Source organism: Rana temporaria, chromosome 3 (genome assembly GCF_905171775.1).
Source record: "Rana temporaria chromosome 3, aRanTem1.1, whole genome shotgun sequence".
Taxonomy (NCBI): Eukaryota; Metazoa; Chordata; class Amphibia; order Anura; family Ranidae; genus Rana; species Rana temporaria.
Window position 1 is genome coordinate 207,953,597 of NC_053491.1, and position 19,541 is coordinate 207,973,137.

Here is a 19,541-nt window from a genome sequence, read left to right on the forward strand (position 1 = left end):
GCTGACCAATCTGGGGGTGTCGTTAACTTTACATTGACACCCGCAGCAGTTCACAGATCTCTGTATGATTCAGGTGCGATGCGGGAACCCGCACTGGCATTGCACTAGTGTGAACCCGCACAAATGTCAATGTAAATCACAGCTCGAAATCGCAAAAAGTAGTACAGAAATTACTTTTTGAAATCGGTGCAGCGTCACAGATGTCGCACTGATTAGGTCGGTGCCATTGACGGCAATTGCCGCCGATTTGAAATGCAATTTGTCAAATTGCATGTCAAATCGTACCAATGTGAACCAGGGCTTAAGTGCAAAATCTGGTGCAGCTCTGCATAGTCACCAATCAGCTTCCAGGTTGTATTGTGAAAGCTTAATTAAACAAGCTGAAGTTAGAAGTTGATTGGCTACCATGTACAGCTGCACCAGATTTTACACGCTCTTGTTTTAGTAAACCAACCTCTTTGTTATCACCTTGCAGTAGGAAATGTTTTTTATTTATTTTTTTGGTTTCCTAAAGTTTACTACTGCTTTAAAAACTACCCAACCTCTCAGCTATAAAAATCAATATTAAAAAATACGCAGCCTCGCAGCTATAACAGTCGATATTAAAAAAATATGCAACCTCTCAGCTATAAAAATCGATATAAAAAAATAAAAAAACGCATACTTCTCAGCTATAAAAATCGATATAAAAAAAAAACCGCAACCTCTCAGCTATAAAAATCGATATTAAAAAATACGCAACCTCTCAGCTATAAAAATCGATATAAAAAAATAAAAAAAAACCGCATACTTCTCAGCTATAAAAGCCGATATTAAAAAAATACGCAACCTCTCAGCTATAAAAATCGATATAAAAAAATACACAACCTCTTAGCTATAAAAATTGATATAAAAAAATACACAACCTCTCAGCTATAAAAATCGATATTAAAAAATACGCAACCTCTCAGCTATAAAAATCGATATAAAAAAATATACAACCTCTTAGCTATAAAAATTGATATAAAAAAATACACAACCTCTCAGCTATAAAAATCGATATTAAAAATACGCAACCTCTCAGCTATAAAAATCGATATAAAAAAATACACAACCTCTCAGCTATAAAAATCGATATTAAAAATATGCGACCTCTCAGCTATAAAAATCGATATAAAAAAAAACGCATACTTCTCAGCTATAAAAATCGATATAAAAAAATATGCAACCTCTCAGCTATAAAAATCGATATTAAATAATACGTAGCCTCCCAGAGCTTTTCAGACCTGCGATTTCTGTGTATATGCACAGTTCTGTACTGAACGGGTTAAACTTTCCAAAGCTCAGTATATAAAATTATGTAAGCGTCTTTGTAATAACAAAAGAAAGAGATTTTTTTTTTTTTTCTTTTGGTTGATTCCTCCTAACGTCATATTTTTATGAGATCATGGCAATAAGGCTGTAGATGTAGAGTGTATGGACCACTCCCTGGACCAGGATGATGCATACAGCTTGCTCCAGCATGTACAGAGGTGGATTGGTATCAGACACACAGACTACAGTCTCCTCCCACCCATTCCTCCTCTTAACCCAGCTCTTGCATGTGCAAAGCCGTCATCATTACACAGTGTACACACAGCAGGCGTGCTCTCCCATCACATCACAGAGGATCTTCATCTTTTTTTGTTTATGGTGAGAGGTAAGCAGCATTGATTGTGCCTTATCATTTAATAGATGTTTAGCTTATAGTTGTGGTTAGCGGCGAAAAGGCATTTTTTTTTGTGTCTGGAAAGGATGATGCTTGCTCCTTCCAGCACAGCACCGCAGGCCTGTCTGATGCTCATGTGACTGTATACCTAGCTGGGCATAAATTATAACAGAGGATAATGTGAGCCCAGGGCATGTGTGCGCCTCTTGGCATCGTGTTACACCACATATCAGCTTGCCAGTATCGGTGTAGACAGCATGCTTGGCATCTAAGGGGAAATAACACAGAGGCACACTTCCTTTATCCGTACGAATGGAAGATTTCCGCCCCCAGCTCCGGTAATAGATCATAATATAGCTGCTGAACACCTGCATTAAAAAGCGCTGTGTATTTATAAAAAATGGCAGTTAGTTGGCAAATAGTTAGAAGAATTTACAAATGAGATGAATGAACGGACTGCGCCGTCGTAAAATGAATGTGTCCTTTTCAGCCGGTTGTGTTTAGCAATACGCTTTCTCCCAATAAGAGATATAATATCGTCGAGCAATTACGCTGCGTAATGTGGACGAATCGCTCCTTAGCGAGGGAGCGTGTGAAGGTCAGAATGCAGAAATGTGGTTAAATCTTGATGCCATTACCCCTTTCGGATGGACTTAAATCTCATTAGAATGATTCAGGACCTAATCTTATAAGCTGACAGGGCGGATGAAGGAATGAAGGTGGTGCTCCTGCCGCAAAACATCCACCTTCTTCATCTCCCAATAATTGTAATGAACGTACGCTAGTAAATGGATTTTATTTTCTTTGTCATTTGGGAACGCGCGTTACAAGCATGGTCAGCATGGTGGCCATGCTTGTAGGTAGTGGATTTGTGTCCGAGGGCAGCTTGTGCCCCCCTTTCTCCATGTAAACTACGGTAGAGTAAAGCCAGCCAGGCTGGTGCTGCACCGAGGAGGCAGCTGTATGCTTTGTATTACTCACATCGCCCGTCCCTCCTCCTACTTCTGTGTGTCTGTATTCTCTTCAATGACAAGAGTAGGCCCCTTTTATCTGAAGTGCTACGCCCCGGATCATTGTATCCTTGTCATCTTTAAAACATGAACTCTGCTGCACTAGAACTTCAGCAGGTCAACGTTTGTCTACTTGAGAAAAAAAAAATGAAACATCTAAAGCGAGATTTTTTTTTTCTCAGAAAATAGGTGCAGGAACTCAACCACGACCCGTTCAGATTTCACAAACAGTAGAAGGGTCTTAAAGGGCATTAAATACCAGAATTGCATTACATACAGAGTGCAGAGTTCAGGGGGGGTTACAAAGCTGTCACTTGTAAACACAGAAACCAGACTTCTGTGTTTACAAGTGATTGTGGTGAGCAGGCACCAAAGGGTCTGAGCCAGAGGTGAGTTCCCCCAAGTTCCCCCTGAAAAAAAGCCCTGATTGCATATATTGCCTTGCCTAACTTGTTTAAATCTGAAGCATTAAAGTAAGAAGGAAAAGAAAACAATGTTCTTAAAAATAAATAGAGTCACTTTTCCATCAGCTTTGTGTTCATTTCCAATGCTGAAGCTTTATTGGCTACAAAGGACCAAATTTCATATTGCACGGCATGAGCTATTTTATCATTGCACAAGGTAAGTGTTAAATTCCACCAGGGTTGTCATTCATATACAGTGGAACCTTGGTTTACGAGTAACGTGGTTTGCGAGCGTTTTGAAAGACGAGCAACTTTTCTTTTAAAATGTTGACTTGGTTTGTGAGCGTTGGCTTGCAAAACGAGCAGGATTCAAGCCTGTGTTGTGTGCAGTACCGCATTTGGCCAGAGGTGCGAGGGCGCTGGTGACCCTCGGGACGGTTTGGCACCGTTCAGAAATACTTGGAAATACTCAGTTTCCGAGTTCAGTCGAGCTGTCTCTGAGTATTTCCGACGCTCCCCACCTCTGGCCACATGCGGTATTGCGTGCAATAGAAGTTAATGCGGAATGAGTTATCTTTGTTTCCATTGACTTCTATGGGGAAAGTCGCTTTGATATGCAAGTGCTTTGGACTACAAGCATTCTCCTGGAAAAGCTTCTGCTCATAATCCAATTTTCCACTGTACATACCTAACAATAAGTATGGAATACACTAAGGCTGGGTTCACACTATTGCGAACCGAATGCGGGTTCTCCACATCCAATTTGCAATAGCAGGAGATTGTGAGTCCTGTGCATCTTTTGGTCTCTTTCAGGCCTGAATTCAGCCAAAATTTTGAACAGGGATGCACCGGACCCATGCTGTGAGCCGCATGCGAAGATAGTGTGAACCCAGCCTGAAGGTAAGATTCTTAGAGAATACCCATACCCATAATTTTGTATAGACCCAGAATGCCGTTCTCGGCCCCGCATCATTGGATTTGCTTAATAGCAGCGGGAGCCAATGGTTGCACTGCTATCAATCTATCCAATCAAGAGCAGAGAGCTAGAGCACATCTCCACCGAGGGATTGAAGGGCTCAGGTGAGTAATGCCTTTTTTTTTGGACTTCTACCTATAGGTAAGCTTTATTCTAGGCTTACCTATATTTAGTGGAAATATCTCCTAAACGTGAGCTGTTTAGGAGATATTTCACTTGTAGTCTGCCGAAAATGTTAACGAAACATGCGCGGGGAAGAAATGAAGTTCCGCGTCGTTTCTTCCCTAGCCTGTGTCGTTCATGGCAGCTCTCGTGTGCATGCACGGGAGTGACATCACGCGGCTCCAGCAAATCACAGAGCCGGAGTCTGCGGCCCAGAAGGAAGATGGGCCAGAAGATGGACGCTGCCTACACAGGGGACATCGCTGAGTTCTTTTGCAGCCAAGTGTCACATAATGGGCTAGTATGCGATGCATACTAGCCCATTATGCTTTTCATTTGCAGGCTTTGCAGCGAGCAAAAGAGGAAGTAAAACCCATCAGGGTTTACTTCCTCTTTAAGTCTCCATTCACACTTTGCGATTATGGAATTGCAGGCAGAATCGCCACTAATCTGTCTGTGATTCCAAATCGTGTGGCGATCGCTGCACAACACGCAATGTGTATTTGGGTGCCATTATCCCTTAATGACACCCCAAACGTGCTGCGATCATCACGTGACAGGTCTGCACCGCAATTAAAAACTTCATGCATATCGCTTAACAAAATCACATAGTGGGATCGCTCGATGATGTAAACAGGGTCTAAAAAGTAACCCTACTTTTGTGGAAAACAATATATAGCAAATAAAAAAATAATAATAAAACGTATACACCGGCTAGTAAAGCCATGCTGTATTTTAATGCTATACCTTTTGTATTTCAAACTGCCACTGCTGTAATTTCAGAATTCAGTGTAATATGAGAACCTGGAGGCATTCTGTACACTGTTCAATGCAATATGGCAACCTTGATGTGTTCTCTTGTATACAGATTGCCTCCAAACAGTAATTTACTGCTTGTGTGATTAGCTTGCTGATTTTCACAGACGCCTGCATTAAGATACAGGTCACATTTTAGACATTCTTTGCAACATAAATTTCATTTTTGATGAGATACTCAGTTAATTACTTCTGAAGAGATGCAGACACTTCTAATCAGAAAACTGGAGTGCACCAGCTGATTACAATGAGCCAGTCCCTACCATTCAGAATCGGTCTGTACAGGACATGGTCAAACAGATATTTCTTCAGAGCAAAAACAGGTAGGAATCTGCAGCAAAGTTTGTCAAAATCCTTACAATGATCACCCTGAGGGGATTGCTTTTTACTAAAGTGGAGTTACTCTTTCAGTCTCCCACTGCCTATACCCCCCCAAAGTGTTATACACACCTATCTTGTGAGTTCCACACCAATGGGGAGCCACACAACCACCACTGCAAATGCTTTGGGCAGTACCTCACTTCTTCTATACACACACAAATCTCATTCATACCTAGGGTTGCCACCTCATCCCTTTAAAAAGGAACACATATTAATTACACAGGTTCTGTGGCTAATTAAGGTGGTAATTAGACTCATTTGGTGCCTTACCTGCATTAAATTAACCTCAGAACCTGTGTAATTCATATGTGTTCCTTTTTAAAGGGATGAGGTGGCAACTCTATTCATACCCCTGCGGAGGCCTTCTATTATGCATCCCAATGATGGATCTTGCAGGATCCTGGACAGGGGAATTTTACATTTTTAGGGGTCGCTTAAAGGGAGGTAACTTCAAGGAAAACTATAAAAAAGTATAGGTACCCGAAGAAATAGTATCTGTTGCTTTCTTAGAAAGCCATATCTGTAATGTCAGACTCAAGATGTAACATTTAAAATGCAATATTCTTTTCACGTAATGCTTTTATTTAGAAATCGATTTCAGTTTAAAGGGGTTTTAAAGGTACAATTTTTAATTTTTTTTCCCCTAAATAGCTTCCTTTACCTTAGTGCAGTCCTCCTTTTCTTACCTCATCCTTCCATTTTGCTTTTAAATGTCCTTATTTCCTCTGAGAAATCCTCACTTCCTGTTCTTCTGTCTGTAACTCCACACAGTAATGCAAGGCTTTCTCCCTGGTGTGGAATGTCGTGCTCGCCCCCTCCCTTGGACTACAGGAGAGTCAGGACGCCCACTAACACTGTAGTCCAAGGAAGGGGGCGAGCAAGACACTCCACACCAGGGAGAAAGCCTATCATTACTGTGTGGAGTTAAACAGAAGAACAGGAAGTGAGGATTTCTCAGAAGAAATAAGAACATTTAAAAGCAAGATGGAAGGATGAGGTAAGTGAAGGAGGACTGCACTAAGGTAAAGGAAGCTATTTAGGAAAAAAAGAATTGTACCTTTACAATCCCTTTAAGGGTTGGTTCACACTGCTGCGTGGTGCGAGATTGCATGTGAGTCACAACCGCACTGCAGTGCAAATCACATGCGATGCCCATGCGATGCAAATTCAGCCATATAGACAGTATGGCTGAATTCGCATCGCATTCGGGCCAGACTCGCACAGGACTCTTTTTTGGTCAGCAGCCGAATCAGATGGCATGGGGGTGTCATTAACTTTTAATTGACACCCGCAGCAGTCCACATAGGGCAGTGTAAACTGCCACCAGAAGACATGCGATGCAGGAACCCGCAGTGGATTTCCCGCATCGCTGCAGTGTGAACCGAGCCTCAATCAGACTGAAAACATTTGTAGGCAAATGCAATGTAAATAAATATTACCATGCATTTTCTTCCTCAGTGCAAACTATTTGTTCTGTCCGTGGCAAGTGATGACTCAAGCCATACTGTACACACATATAATTAGAATTGATTAGACATCAATACACTAGGCCTAGCTACATACATGATATACTTGAGTTTAGCCCGGTCGATGCCCTTTGGGGTTTTATGTCAGGTTTACTGTTGCCGTTGGATAATGCAGTTTGGATAGACTATGAATCACCCATCAACTTATTGACCTCATTTTCAGACATTCAACAAGTAGGTGAAGACGAGGAACTTTCACAAAACATTCAACTTTAAGACTTGTGTTTTTAAAAGAAAAGTATTCTTAAAACAGAAAATCATATTGTTTCTGCTTTTTAAGAGGTTTCAGATGAAGTCTGACCAAAAATGGACCTGTCGGTAACTTTACAAGTCTGCAAGTATCAATTCCCGACATGTAGTAATAAAAAGCAATTGTCATGTCTGATTAAACCCCTCCGCCTTTTGGCTTGTTCCACGCAGGCGTCAGTCTCTGAAAAGCATTCTGCGATGACTGGCTAACAAGCAGATAGGAGGCAATAATGTCGCATCCTGAACACCTATTTTTCAACACCAAGGGAGAATTTTCATTAAAATAAAATGCACCCTCTGCCATAGCTGTGCGGTGCGGATCTATTGACTTTGATGTGCCGTGTGTAGGTAAAAAATCTCGCACTGCAAAGCGACACAAACGTGCCAGTCTGACCTGCCTGGCATTAAGGTAAACAAAAGGCATGGGTGTCAATACAATGATGTGAGCCATGCTTGACTCCTGTTCAGTGATTTTTGCATAGGCTGGGATTATGTAATCAATCTGCTGCAGGCAGTAAAAACATTTCCCCAGTCTCCTGAGTGACTAGATTTCAACATTGTAATTTTGTAGTAAGCCACAAGGTGAGAGACTACAGCAGGGGCTGATCTTTGTCAGAAATGTGTGATCTCAGCCAGGAATTACATGGTCATGTCATCTCTGAGCCAGCATCTTAGTCCAGGAAGTAGATTTTGACCCTGGGTGATGCCTGAACAAATAAGGTGATGCATGTCTGGACAGAAAAGCAGATACAAGTGTTGCTGGAGCCGCAGAGCTGCTGCAGCCGAACACAGCTGAGGTAAATCAACCCCTTACATGATAAGTGATCAGCTGGAACATAAAGACACAGCGAGACACAGGCTGGGTGACAGGGGGGCACAGGCTGGGTGACAGGGGGGCACAGGCTGGATGACAGGGGGGCACAGGCTGGTAGACGGGGGGGCACAGGCTGGATGACATGGGTTGTCATCCTGCCTGTCCCCCCCCCCCTGTCATCCAGCCTGTGTTCCCCCCCCCCCCCCTGTCATCCAGCCTGTGTCCCCCCCCCCCCCCTGTCATCCAGCCTGTGTCCCCCCCCCCCCCCTGTCATCCAGCCTGTGTTCCCCCCCCCCCCCTGTCATCCAGCCTGTGTGTCCCGTCCCCCCCTGTCATCCAGCCTGTCCCCCCCCCCCCCCCCCTGTCATCCAGCCTGTCCCCCCCCCCCACCCCCCCCCTGTCATCCAGCCTGTCCCCCCCCCCCCCCTGTCATCCAGCCTGTCCCCCCCCCCCCTGTCATCCAGCCTGTGTCCCCCCCCTGTCACCCAGCCTGTGTCCCCCTGTCCCTTCTGATGCAGCCTGTGTCTCGATGATACACTTGTTGCTGTCCCCTCCTCCCAAGCCTGTGTCTTGCCGTGTCCCACTGTCATACAACATGTGACCCACTGTGTCTATGATCCAGCCAATCACTCGGCATGTAAGGGAATAATTTACCTCAGCCTGCTGTGTTCGGCTGCAGCAGCACTGGGGTCGGCTTGCTTTGCCTCAAACCGGCGCATGTGCTTTTGCAGCAGGGGATACTGTCTTTCATGGGATACCAATCTTGCTGCTAAACCAGCGCCACTTAGGGGTGTCAGGCAGGCAGAGACTGACCATAGTGCACCACGGGCACTTGCCGGGCAGCTACCGTCTCCCGGTCTGGTATCTGCAGGTGGAGCAGCTGGGGCCCTTAAAAAATATGGCCGCATGCTAACTTTGGAACTGCAGACTGGGCTCGGGCAGGCTTGTTGGGCAGGCTTAACAAGGGCTTGGGAAAGGAGTGGGGCACACAGTGATTTCACAGAACTGCTGGACTCAGCGTGGGCTGCTCTATCACTGGACTAACTGAGTGTTTAGCAGTTTTGTCCTGGGCCCTGTCACACTGACCATGAAAACCAACATCTGTGACAGACTGGGTTGGGGCAGGAAAATAACGCATGTATATGTATACAAAAAAAAATCTAAATCAGAATTGATCTACAGGTGTTCTCTTCCCTGTGAGTTGAAACCTAATAATCCAGCGTAAGATTACAGTGATCTTTTGTGAGAGGCAGACTGGAACGGCAATCTCTGACCATCTCTTCAGTCTCTGACCATCTCCTGTAACATGTCCGCAGTCTCTGACCATCTCTTATATAAAGTGGGAGGGGGGGTGGTGCCAGATATAGGATCCGCCCCGGATGCCAAATGCCCTAGGTTTGCCCCTGAATAGTGTGAGGATTTTACATCTCAGTAAAGCCAGCCATAGACTGTTTGCATCTCGGCCAGTTTAGCAGAGACCAACCGAGATTTGAACCATGCATGGGCAGGCTGATCATGCCCAAATTGATCGATCTATAAACTTGGGTACAACCAGCCTGTTGAATTTTCTGTGCAATTAATGCCAAGGGCTTCCCCCGCCCCCCACTGGGAGAACACAATGGCTCTGCAGATGGGAACACTGACTGTGTTTATGGGGGAATCGAGATTTTCTTTTCTGTTACTTAGTTGGTGGTTGCAGGAAAGAAAATCGCTCCATCTATGGCTGCCTTTAGGTAGGTTTTATTGGCATAAAGAATATTTATTTATACAGGCAGTACCCAACTTGCATACGACTTGTGCTTTCCAAAACGTAAAAGTAATTTTTTTTTACAAACATCCGACTTACATATGACTTGTACTTAAAAGAGAAGTATTAGGTTTGGGCTTTTTTTAGATTTATACTTACCTGGGTGGATGTAGCATCGCTCCATTCTTAGCCTAAGTGATGGGAGTAAAATTGGCTGCCTCAGTTACAGAGGGAGTCATGCTATAGAGACAAATGGACATCCTCTTAGTAATCCTGCCACTGGTGATTTTAACAAATTGTCAATGATCGGATCGCTAGCAGCAGAATTCCTCTTAAGGCCGGGTTCACACTGGTACGACAAACGCTCCGACTTCGGGAGCTCATGTCGCATGACGTGTGAAAATCAATGTTTCCCTATGAGAGCTGTCTTAACTGGTCCGACACAAGTCGGCCCGACTTTGAAAATGCTCCCTGTACTACTTTGGTCCGACATTGATCCTACTTCAGCCCATTGAATATCATTGAAGTCGGACCAAAGTAGGAGCCTTGTCCTAACCATCCGACTTTTGACAACTGACATGTGATTACAGCAGCAGTAAAAGGAATTTATCCCACTCTGGGATTGTTTTGATTGGTCAAAGCACAAGTCAGACTATCACAAAGTCGGATCAAAGTAGTATCCTGTTCATGAAAGTAGGATGGATGTAGGACCAATGTAGGATCAATGTAGAACCAATGTAGGACCGATGTAGCAGCGCAAAGTAGGATGAAAGTCGTGTAGTATAGTGTGAACCCAGCCTCAGGCCGGGTTCACACTGGTACGACAAACGCTCCGACTTCGGGAGCTCATGTCGCATGACGTGTGAAAATCAATGTTTCCCTATGGGAGCCGTCTTAACTGGTCCGACACAAGTCGGTCCGACTTTAAAAAAAGTTCCTGCACTACTTTGGTCCGACTTTAATCCTACTTCAGCCCATTGAATATGATTGAAGTCGGACCAAAGTAGGAGCCTTGTCCTTACCATCTGACTTGTGGCATCCGACATGGTGATTACAGCAGCAGTAAAAGGAATTCATCTCACACTGGGATTGTTTTGATTGGTCAAAGAACAAATCGGACTATCACAAAGTCGGATCAAAATAGTATCCTGTTCATGAAAGTCGGATGGATGTAGGACCAATGTTGGATCAATGTAGGACTGATGTCGCAGAGCAAAGTCGTATCACTGTCCTGTAGTATCAATGTGAACCCAGCCTCAGGCTGGGTTCACACTATACTACATGACAGCAGTACAACTTTCATCCTACTTTGCTCTGCTACATCTGTCCTACATAGATCCTACATTGGTCCTACATCCATCCGACTTTCATGAACAGCATACTACTTTGATCCGACTTTGTGATAGTCTGACTTGTTCTTTGACCAATCAAAACAATCCCAGTGTGAGATAAATTCCTTTTACTGCTGCTGTAATCACAATGTCGGATGTCAAAAGTCGGATGGTTAGGGCAAGGATCTTACTTTGGTCCAACTTCAATGGAACAACTAGCGCCCAGAGGCGATTAAGTTCGCATGTGTTGCGCTATATAAGTTTTCATTCATTCATTCATATTCAATGGGCTGAAGTAGGATTAAAGTCGGACCAAAGTAGTACAGGGAGCATTTTCAAAGTCGGACCGACTTGTGTCGGACCAGTTTGGACGGCTCCCATAGGGAAACATTGATTTTCACATGTAGCGCCTGTGTACTTTATGGTACCGGTGCTAGTCAAATTTAAGGGTAAGATCAGAGTGTAGTTAGACTATGATTCAGATTGTTAAGTGCAAAAAAGGGTCTCTGCCTCAGCTTGGCTGTGCTGCGGGCTTATTCTGTTGTACTGGGGTGTTCTTCCAAACCGAGTCAAGGTTTGGGTGCTCTTTCCCTGCATCCAATCAGGAGGGTTTGACCTCGCTGTGCATGCTGGGGAAGGGTATTTATGGGGCAGACGCCATTGGTTCTGGGTCTTCTTTGTCCAGTGTGGCACCCACCTTTAGGGTGGCCACATCATGGCGCCCCGGCGTTATAGCCTACCTGGCCGGGGCGTGTGTGCCACACGGTGTTCCTGGTTCCGGAGCCATGCTGGCTGGGAGCATCTGAACAGGGACCCAGTGAGTGGAGGGATATCTCCAAGAATTCAATCCAGAGAGGGCCTGTGGCAGAGGTATCTTTCTGAGGCTCACTGAGGAGGGTCTGTGGCAGAGACTTTTCCTCAAATTCAAGTTCACCAAGGAGGGTCTGTGGCAGAGACTTTACCCTACAATTGTCAGAGAGGCCTGTCCGGGTACGCTAAACCCACTCCTGCTGGAGTGGCGCATACATTTACGTTTGGGAGCAGGACTGTTCCCTATCATCACGCCTGAATCTGCTATTCTCCCTTCTTCAACTTTACTTTCCTCACCATAAGTTTACTGTTTTTACCCAGCTGGGTAATAAAGAGCACCTGTCGTGGACATTCCTTTACTTCTACTATATGCAATACGCATCATTCACCCCTAGGAATTCGGAGGACCAATGAGGTAATGTGCCACCCAAAAATCCAGCAGCTCCTCCAGGGGTAGTGCTACACACACGTCATGCGACATGAGCTCCCAATGTCGGAGCGTTTGTCGGACAAGTGTGAACCCGGCCTCAAACAGAAGTCAATCAAACGATCAACATCTCTTGTGCAGGATGAACTCTCACCCACTGATCAGACTTTAGTTTGATTCGTGTATAGTGTATAGCCAGCTTAAGACATTCATGTATCCAGGAATTTATAGAACAGGCTAAATGGAAAATATGTGCACCCAAGTGCAGCATTATCATGATTTTGCTTTTATTGTTCCAGGCATTACATAGAAATCTGATTTTAGACGATACATGTCCATACATGCATATCCAGATCCAAATCTTTTAAAGATTAAGCTGCTTGGTCCATTGCTGTAGACGGGTCATACGGTTCAACCTTACTGTATATAACTGTTCATATTGTTCACTATAAATAGTGTATTCAGACATTTAATTAAAACATACCATATTTTTTTAAAACAATATAGCCAGGGATATAACCTCTTACCTACAGAAATGATTCAACTTTTGTGCTGGGAATTGGGTGCTAGTAGTGTGTGGTACGGGGCTTCATGGGTTCAGCTTAGGGTTGTCCCGATACCACTTTTTTAGGACTGAGTACAAGTACCGATACTTTTTTTTATGTACTCGCCGATACCGAATACCGATACTTTTTTTTTAAATTATGTCCCCCCACATATGCAGCCATGTCCCCCCACATATGCAGCCATGTCCCCCCACCTATCCAGCCATGTCCCCCCACCTATCCAGCCATGTCCCCCCACCTATCCAGCCATGTCCCCAAACATATTGCAGCCATGTCCCCCGTATATCCAGCCATGTCCCCCGTATATCCAGCCATGTCCCCCGTACCTACTGTTATGATGCCGCTGCCGCGTTAATCACCGCAGCGCGGGGAACATTACAGCCAGCGTTCGTTTGAATAGCTGTTTTCCCCGCTGCGCTGTGTATAGAGACACTCCCCCTTGCTCGCGATTGGACAGATCTGTCCAAGGGGGAGTGTCTATGTGCGGTGGGGAAAACCGCTATTCAAACGAACGCTGGCTGTAATGTTCCCCGCGGACAGCGGCGGGGTCGGCGGCGGCGGTGGGGGGAAAAGTATTCTATTTTAGTATCGGCGGTATTGGCGGGAGTACGAGTACTCCCGCTAATACTCGGTATCGGTCCCGATACCGATACTGGTATCGGTATCGGGACAACCCTAATTCAGCTCTAATACTTTTAGCTCCCGAAAAGGTAATTCTGGTGCTTAGGGATAAAGTGTAAAGCTGGGTACACCTGTAAAGGTTTTTTTTTTTTTTTCAACCTATGGGGGGGTGTAATAACTAAGCGTTGTTAGTGCAGTGATCTCACCCGCTGTGCCTTTTGTGCTCTGATAGGGGAACTGCCTCCCTGCCAGAACACACAGATCAGCACTTGCAGCCATTGGCTGCAAGCACTGATAGGCCGAGTACTCACGAGCAGACATGTCCGATTAAACCGGTCCGCGGACCGTTTTCATCGGACATGTCTGCCCGGGGACTTCTGTTCGATGGCTGCACACACCATCGAAAAGAAGTCCGCGCGTAAACAATACGCGGTTCGTGTCCGCGGTGTCGCTGCGTCGATGACGCGGTGTCGCCGCGACAATGACGCGGCGACGTGGGCGGCCTGCCTTTAAAATGCTTCCACGCATGCGTCAAAGTCATTCGACGCATGCGAGGGATGGCGGGCGGTCGGACATGTACGGTAGGTCTGTACAGACGACCGTACATGTCCGGGCGGACAGGTTTCCAGCGGACTGTTTTAAAGCAAGTCCAGGAAACCGTTGTCCGCTGGAAACCTGTCCGATCCGCCCGAAAATGGTCCGGTCGGGCCTACACACGGCCAAACATGTCTGCTGAAACTGGTCCGCGGACCAGTTTCAGCAGACATGTTTGGTCGTGAGTACGGGGCCATAGGATTCTGTTTTTTCAGCATGTCCCTTCAACAAAAGCCATTAATAGACCAACTTCTGTCAGTAAAACCACTGTACACACTAACCAAATGTTGGCCTGTTTCTGTTGAAGTGGCCGGAGCTGGCAGATATGAAAGGGGTTGTAAACCCGGGGTTGGGGCAGAGTCCAGCATTCTGTGTCTATGGACGCAAATGCTGGACTCGGGAGCGCGCCCACATGCTTGACCCCAGGAATAGTGCTTTGTCTAGGTGGTTTTCCAATGCGGGGAGGAGCTGTAAGCGCTGTTGGGGGACCCCAGAAGACAAGGATCAGGCCACTCTATGCAAAATGAACTGCACATTGGAGGTAAGTATGATATTATGCTGAACCCGTCAAATTTTGGTTCATCTATGGCCACGCAGCTTTAGAGTTGAGTTATGCTAAATTTAGGGTTAAGCAGTATGGTTAAGGGTCAAAGTTAGAGTCAATGCTTGAAGGGTTAAATGTTAGTATTGAGCTCAACTATACTCACTTTCAGTCCGGCGTCCCGCAGCTCCCCACCAGCTGCTGATATATTCAGATGGCCAGCTTCTGGATCTCTATCGCTAGCCGTTGTCATTGGCTGGGCTGAGATGACATCACTCACGCACATGCACGGGAGTTCCATCAGCTTCGGCATTGCAGAATTTGTACAATGAGCTGCACTTGTGCAGCTCACTGTACTGGGGTGGACTGGAAGGTATAAAACTTTCAAGCGGTAGGAAAAGTTTCACCCTGCAAGGCAATATCCTAATGTGCTAGTTTGCATTACATACTAGCACATTATGAAAGACTTACTTTAAATGAAGCCCTCCAGTGGCGCACTGTCACCGCTGCAGAGGCTTCCATCTTCACCTAGTCTTTTTTCCGGGTTTGCGGACTCCAGCTTTCTGGTTGGTGGTGCCACAACACACAAGGTGTGCCGTTTCTTCAGAGCACATGCATCGGTGACGTCACCTCCTGCTACTTGCTAGAATATCTAGGAGATATTCATTTTACCTACAGCTTTATTATACGCTTACCTGTAAGTAAAAATAACAAAACAGAGTTTACTACCACTTTAATGCACAGGAGACACCACAATAAAAATCCTGCTTGTTCGCCCATTTTTATGCTTCAGTGTAAAGTCCTATTTTAGGCTTTAGAAGTACAGAGTAGATAGAGATGGACAGAGTAGAGATGAATTCGAACACCTGTCAAGTTTCTACTGCTGTATGTGCCCCCATTAGGGAGATTCATCCTCTCTGTGTCCTGTTTACTGTTATCATTGAAAGTCAAAGTAAAAGAAAACACAATTTTTTTTGTTGTCTCCTGAAAAGTAATGGAGAAGAAATATTCCAATGTGGACACTAGTTCTTGTGACCTGGTGGTCCCCAAGGGATTCCCTTAATTTTCAGGGATTTTGTCTCGCTTCCTGTTTTGGCTGTGGGACAGGAAGTGAAGGGAAATGTCCCCAATGGGACACGGATGCCAAAAAATAAACTGACAGGGGTTATGAATAAACTGACAGGGGTTATGAATAAAAAGTTTTGACTATAATTCAACTTTAAAGCGCTACTTTAAAGTGCTTAGGCCTAACCTTAAAGTGACACTAAATTGGTTTAAACAAATATTCAAATATGTATTCTTAGTTAAAAAAAAATCTCCTATTGCTCTCCTGCAAATCTCCTGATTTTTTTATTTTTTTTGCTGCTGCTGTGATCTGCCTTTCTGTTAGAGGGTGGCTATGTTCATTCTCTACGGCCCCACTATCAAATGTGTAAGGATGCAGAGGCGTTGCTAGGGGGGTGCGGGCCGCCCCGGGTGACACCCACTAGAGGGGTGACACCATCCCGATTTAAAAAACAAAAAAAATAATTTTTTTTTTTTTTTTTTTGCTGACGTGGGGGGTTGTCTCCCCCCGCGACTGTAGCGATGAGCGCCGCGGAATTGGAGCGCCGAGCGCCGCGGTACAAGAGGAGGGGGGGTTGCGGGGTGACACCGCAGCACCATCCATCCCCTCCTCTCACAGCCACGGGCTGTTAGCGGTGGTCGGCAGTCGGCACAGCCCACTCCTCTCTTTGTGTGTACAGAGGGGGAGGGGCCGAGGGGACCTTCTGTCCATGTGCCGTGGTGCTGCATGCGATGATCTGAGGTACTGAATGGGGAGGGGGGGTGTTTGCACCTGGGGGGATTTCACTGAAGGGGTGGGGGGGATGTACTAAGGGGGTGTTTGCACTGAGGGGGTTTTCACTAAGGGGGGTTTGTACTAAGGGGGGGTGTTTGCACTGAGGGGGGATTTGCACTGAGGGGGATTTGCACTAAGGGGGGTTGCACTGAGGGGGGGGGTGTCTGCACTGAGGGGGTGTCTGTACTGAAGGGGGGTCTGTGTAACATGCAGGGGTCCAGAGGTGCAGGTGGCTGTGTAATGTAAAAGGGGTGCAGTGATGCAGGGTGTAAAGGGGTGCAGAGGGCTGTGTAGTGTAAAAGGGTCCAGAGGGCTATGTGATGTAAAGGGGTGCAGGCGGCTGTGTAATGTAAAAGGGGTGCAGTGATGCAGGGTGCTGTGTAATGTAAAGGGGTCCAGTGATGCAGGGTGCTGTGCAATGTAAAAGGGTCCAGAGATGCAGGGTGCTATGAGATGTAAAGGGGTCCAGTGATGCAGAGTGCTGTGTAATGTAAAGGGGTCCAGAGGTGCAGGGTGCTATGTCATGTAAAGGGGTCCAGTGGTGCAGGGGCTGTGTAATGTAAAGGGGTCCAGAGGTGCAGGGTGCTATGTCATGTAAAGGGGTCCAGAGGTGCAGGGGGCTATGTGATGTAAAGGGGTCCAGTGATGCTGTGTAATGTAAAGGGGTCCAGAGGTGCAGGGGGCTATGTGATGTAAAGGGGTCCAGTGGTGCAGGGGCTGTGTAATGTAAAGAGGTGCAGGGTGCTGTGTAATGTAAAAGGGTCCAGAGGTGAAGGGGGCTGTGAGATGTAAAGGGGTCCAGTGATGCAGGGTGCTGTGTAATTTTAAAGGGGTCCAGTGATGCAGGGTACTGTGTAATTTTAAAGGGGTCCAGTGATGCAGGGGGCTGTGTAATGTAAAGAGGTCCAGAGGTGCAGGGGGCTATGTGATGTAAAGGGGTCCAGTGGTGCAGGGGGCTGTGTAATGTAAAAGGGTCCAGAGGTGCAGGGGGCTATGAGATGTAAAGGGGTCCAGTGATGCAGGGTGCTGTGTAATGTAAAGGGGTCCAGTGATGCAAGGGGGCTGTTTAATGTAAAGGGGTCCAGTGATGCAGGGGGCTGTGTAATGTTAAGGGGTCCAGTGATGCAGGGGGCTGTGTAATGTAAAGGGGTCCATTGATGCAGGGTGCTGTGCAATGTAAAGAAGTCCAGAGGTGCAGTTGTGGAGAGGGGTACACAGTAGTAACAAAAAGATATTGAAGGATGCAGAGGTATGCAGGTGGCACAGTGGGGTGTTTTTACCTTTTTAACGTGGGAGGGGGGGGTGCCAGATATAGGATCCGGCCCGGGTGCCAAATGCTCTAGGCACGCCCCTGGCCTATAGGCTCCTGAGATGTGAATTCCGGTTCTGGAGAAAGAGAGGTGGGGGAGGGGACAAAGAAAAATGGAGAGAAAGAAGAAGGGATAGAACGAACAAGAAAGATGGATAGGGAGAGAGAGAAAAGGGGAAGAAAGGAGAACAGAGAGCAAACAGTAGGGTAAAAAATATTTGAAAAATGTTATTGGGGGGGGGGGGTGACACCATATTTTACCGCACCAGGTGACACCAACCCTAGTGACGTCACTGTAAGGATGCAGTCACCCTCTCTTGCTGGCTCTCAAATGAACTAGGGACTATGGACTATGGGATGTGTAGTGTGCATAGAGCTGTACATATGACTGCAACTAACCTGCACTGTTCACTCCAAACAAAAGGAAGTGAGGGGGGAAGGGAAAAGTTTGTGCTCACCGTAGATATTACAAGAAAGCAGAAAAACACAGTAAGGAAACATTTAATAAAATACAATTTACAGGGCAATTAAGTAAGGGAGATGTATGGATTATTTTTGAAGTATAAAACTGTAAGAATTAGGTTAAAGTTTAAATATGCCAATCCAAAAAAAACATTTTTTTCTCCTTTGGATAGATTGCAGAAGGATGAGATCTACTGATGGGTTTTTACTGTTGTTCAGGGCTCTGTTACAGAGACTCACTTCCTGCCCTATTGACAATGGTTTCACCAAACAGGAAATGCCACCATCAGTATCATCAGTGCTACCTCTCAGTACCCATCATAAGTGCTACCTCTCAGTACCCACCTATCAGTTCTCACCAGTGCCACCCATGACTGCCCATTAGTGCCACCCAGTGTTGCCAACCTACCAGACTGAAATTTACTGGCACGACACCCGAAATTTACTGACTTAGCCACGTTTTTACTGGCATTTCACAAAAGTTACTGAATTATGTAGCGCTCACCCCCGAAGGAGCCGCTGGATAGAATAGGGATGGCGTGTTACCTCTGTGAGCATCTAGGGGTAGATGATAATGAGAGCAGCAATGATGGAATGTCCAAACAGCGGGTGTCTTTCTTGTGCTTTATTTCTGCCCAACTCGGCAAACAGTAAAACTTGAGGTAGATGGATCAAAGATGGGTGAGGAGAAGGATTAGCAGATTCAGGCCCAACAGAACGGAAGCAGTCCTGCCTCCAACGACACTTCACTTTCGTCGCCACTCCAGCCGGAGTGGGTATAGTGTACCTGGACAGGCCTCTCACACCGACCTGGTAGCCAGTGTATCACTCAGCACTTTTGAGAGGAACAGGTCTCTGCCACAGACCTGGCCTCAGGACTTAGGATATGGAGACTGTTCCCCTCAGTAAACTTCTTCTTGCCTGAATCTTACCCAGGTAGTTTCAATTAGGTTACCAACTGATAGGTGGCTAACTTTCATCCCTCAGTGTCCGGTTACCTCGATCCTTGGTGGATTGTCTAGGCCCTGTTGCACCGCCAGCCTCTCATTGGTGCTCCTCAGACGGACTCCCCACTGAACAGCTATCTCGCTTGGGATCTCCTCAGAATTGGGGACTCAGTCGATTACTGGAGCCCCGCCATAGCTTCAAATGCTCCGGGCCAACATGGTCCCGGAACCAGGAACGGAACACCTCGTGGCACGCGCACCCCGGCCTGGTAGGCCGCATCGCCGGGGACCAAGATGTGTGGTCACCCTGAAGGTGGGTGC

General features: G+C 46.1%; 1 protein-coding gene across 2 annotated transcripts in view; it reads left to right on the top strand.

The window, feature by feature from the left end:
• Positions 1–1,567: 1,567 nt before the first annotated feature.
• SLC6A15 (solute carrier family 6 member 15) overlaps positions 1,568–19,541 on the top strand; it is a 93,071-nt gene continuing 75,097 nt past the window's right edge. The window contains exon 1 of one of the 2 annotated variants that reach the window (XM_040344180.1): positions 1,568–1,678. The gene's annotated coding sequence lies outside the window, so the exon portion shown is untranslated. The remainder of the gene's footprint in view (positions 1,679–19,541) is intronic. The other variant, XM_040344181.1, reaches the window with a different exon arrangement.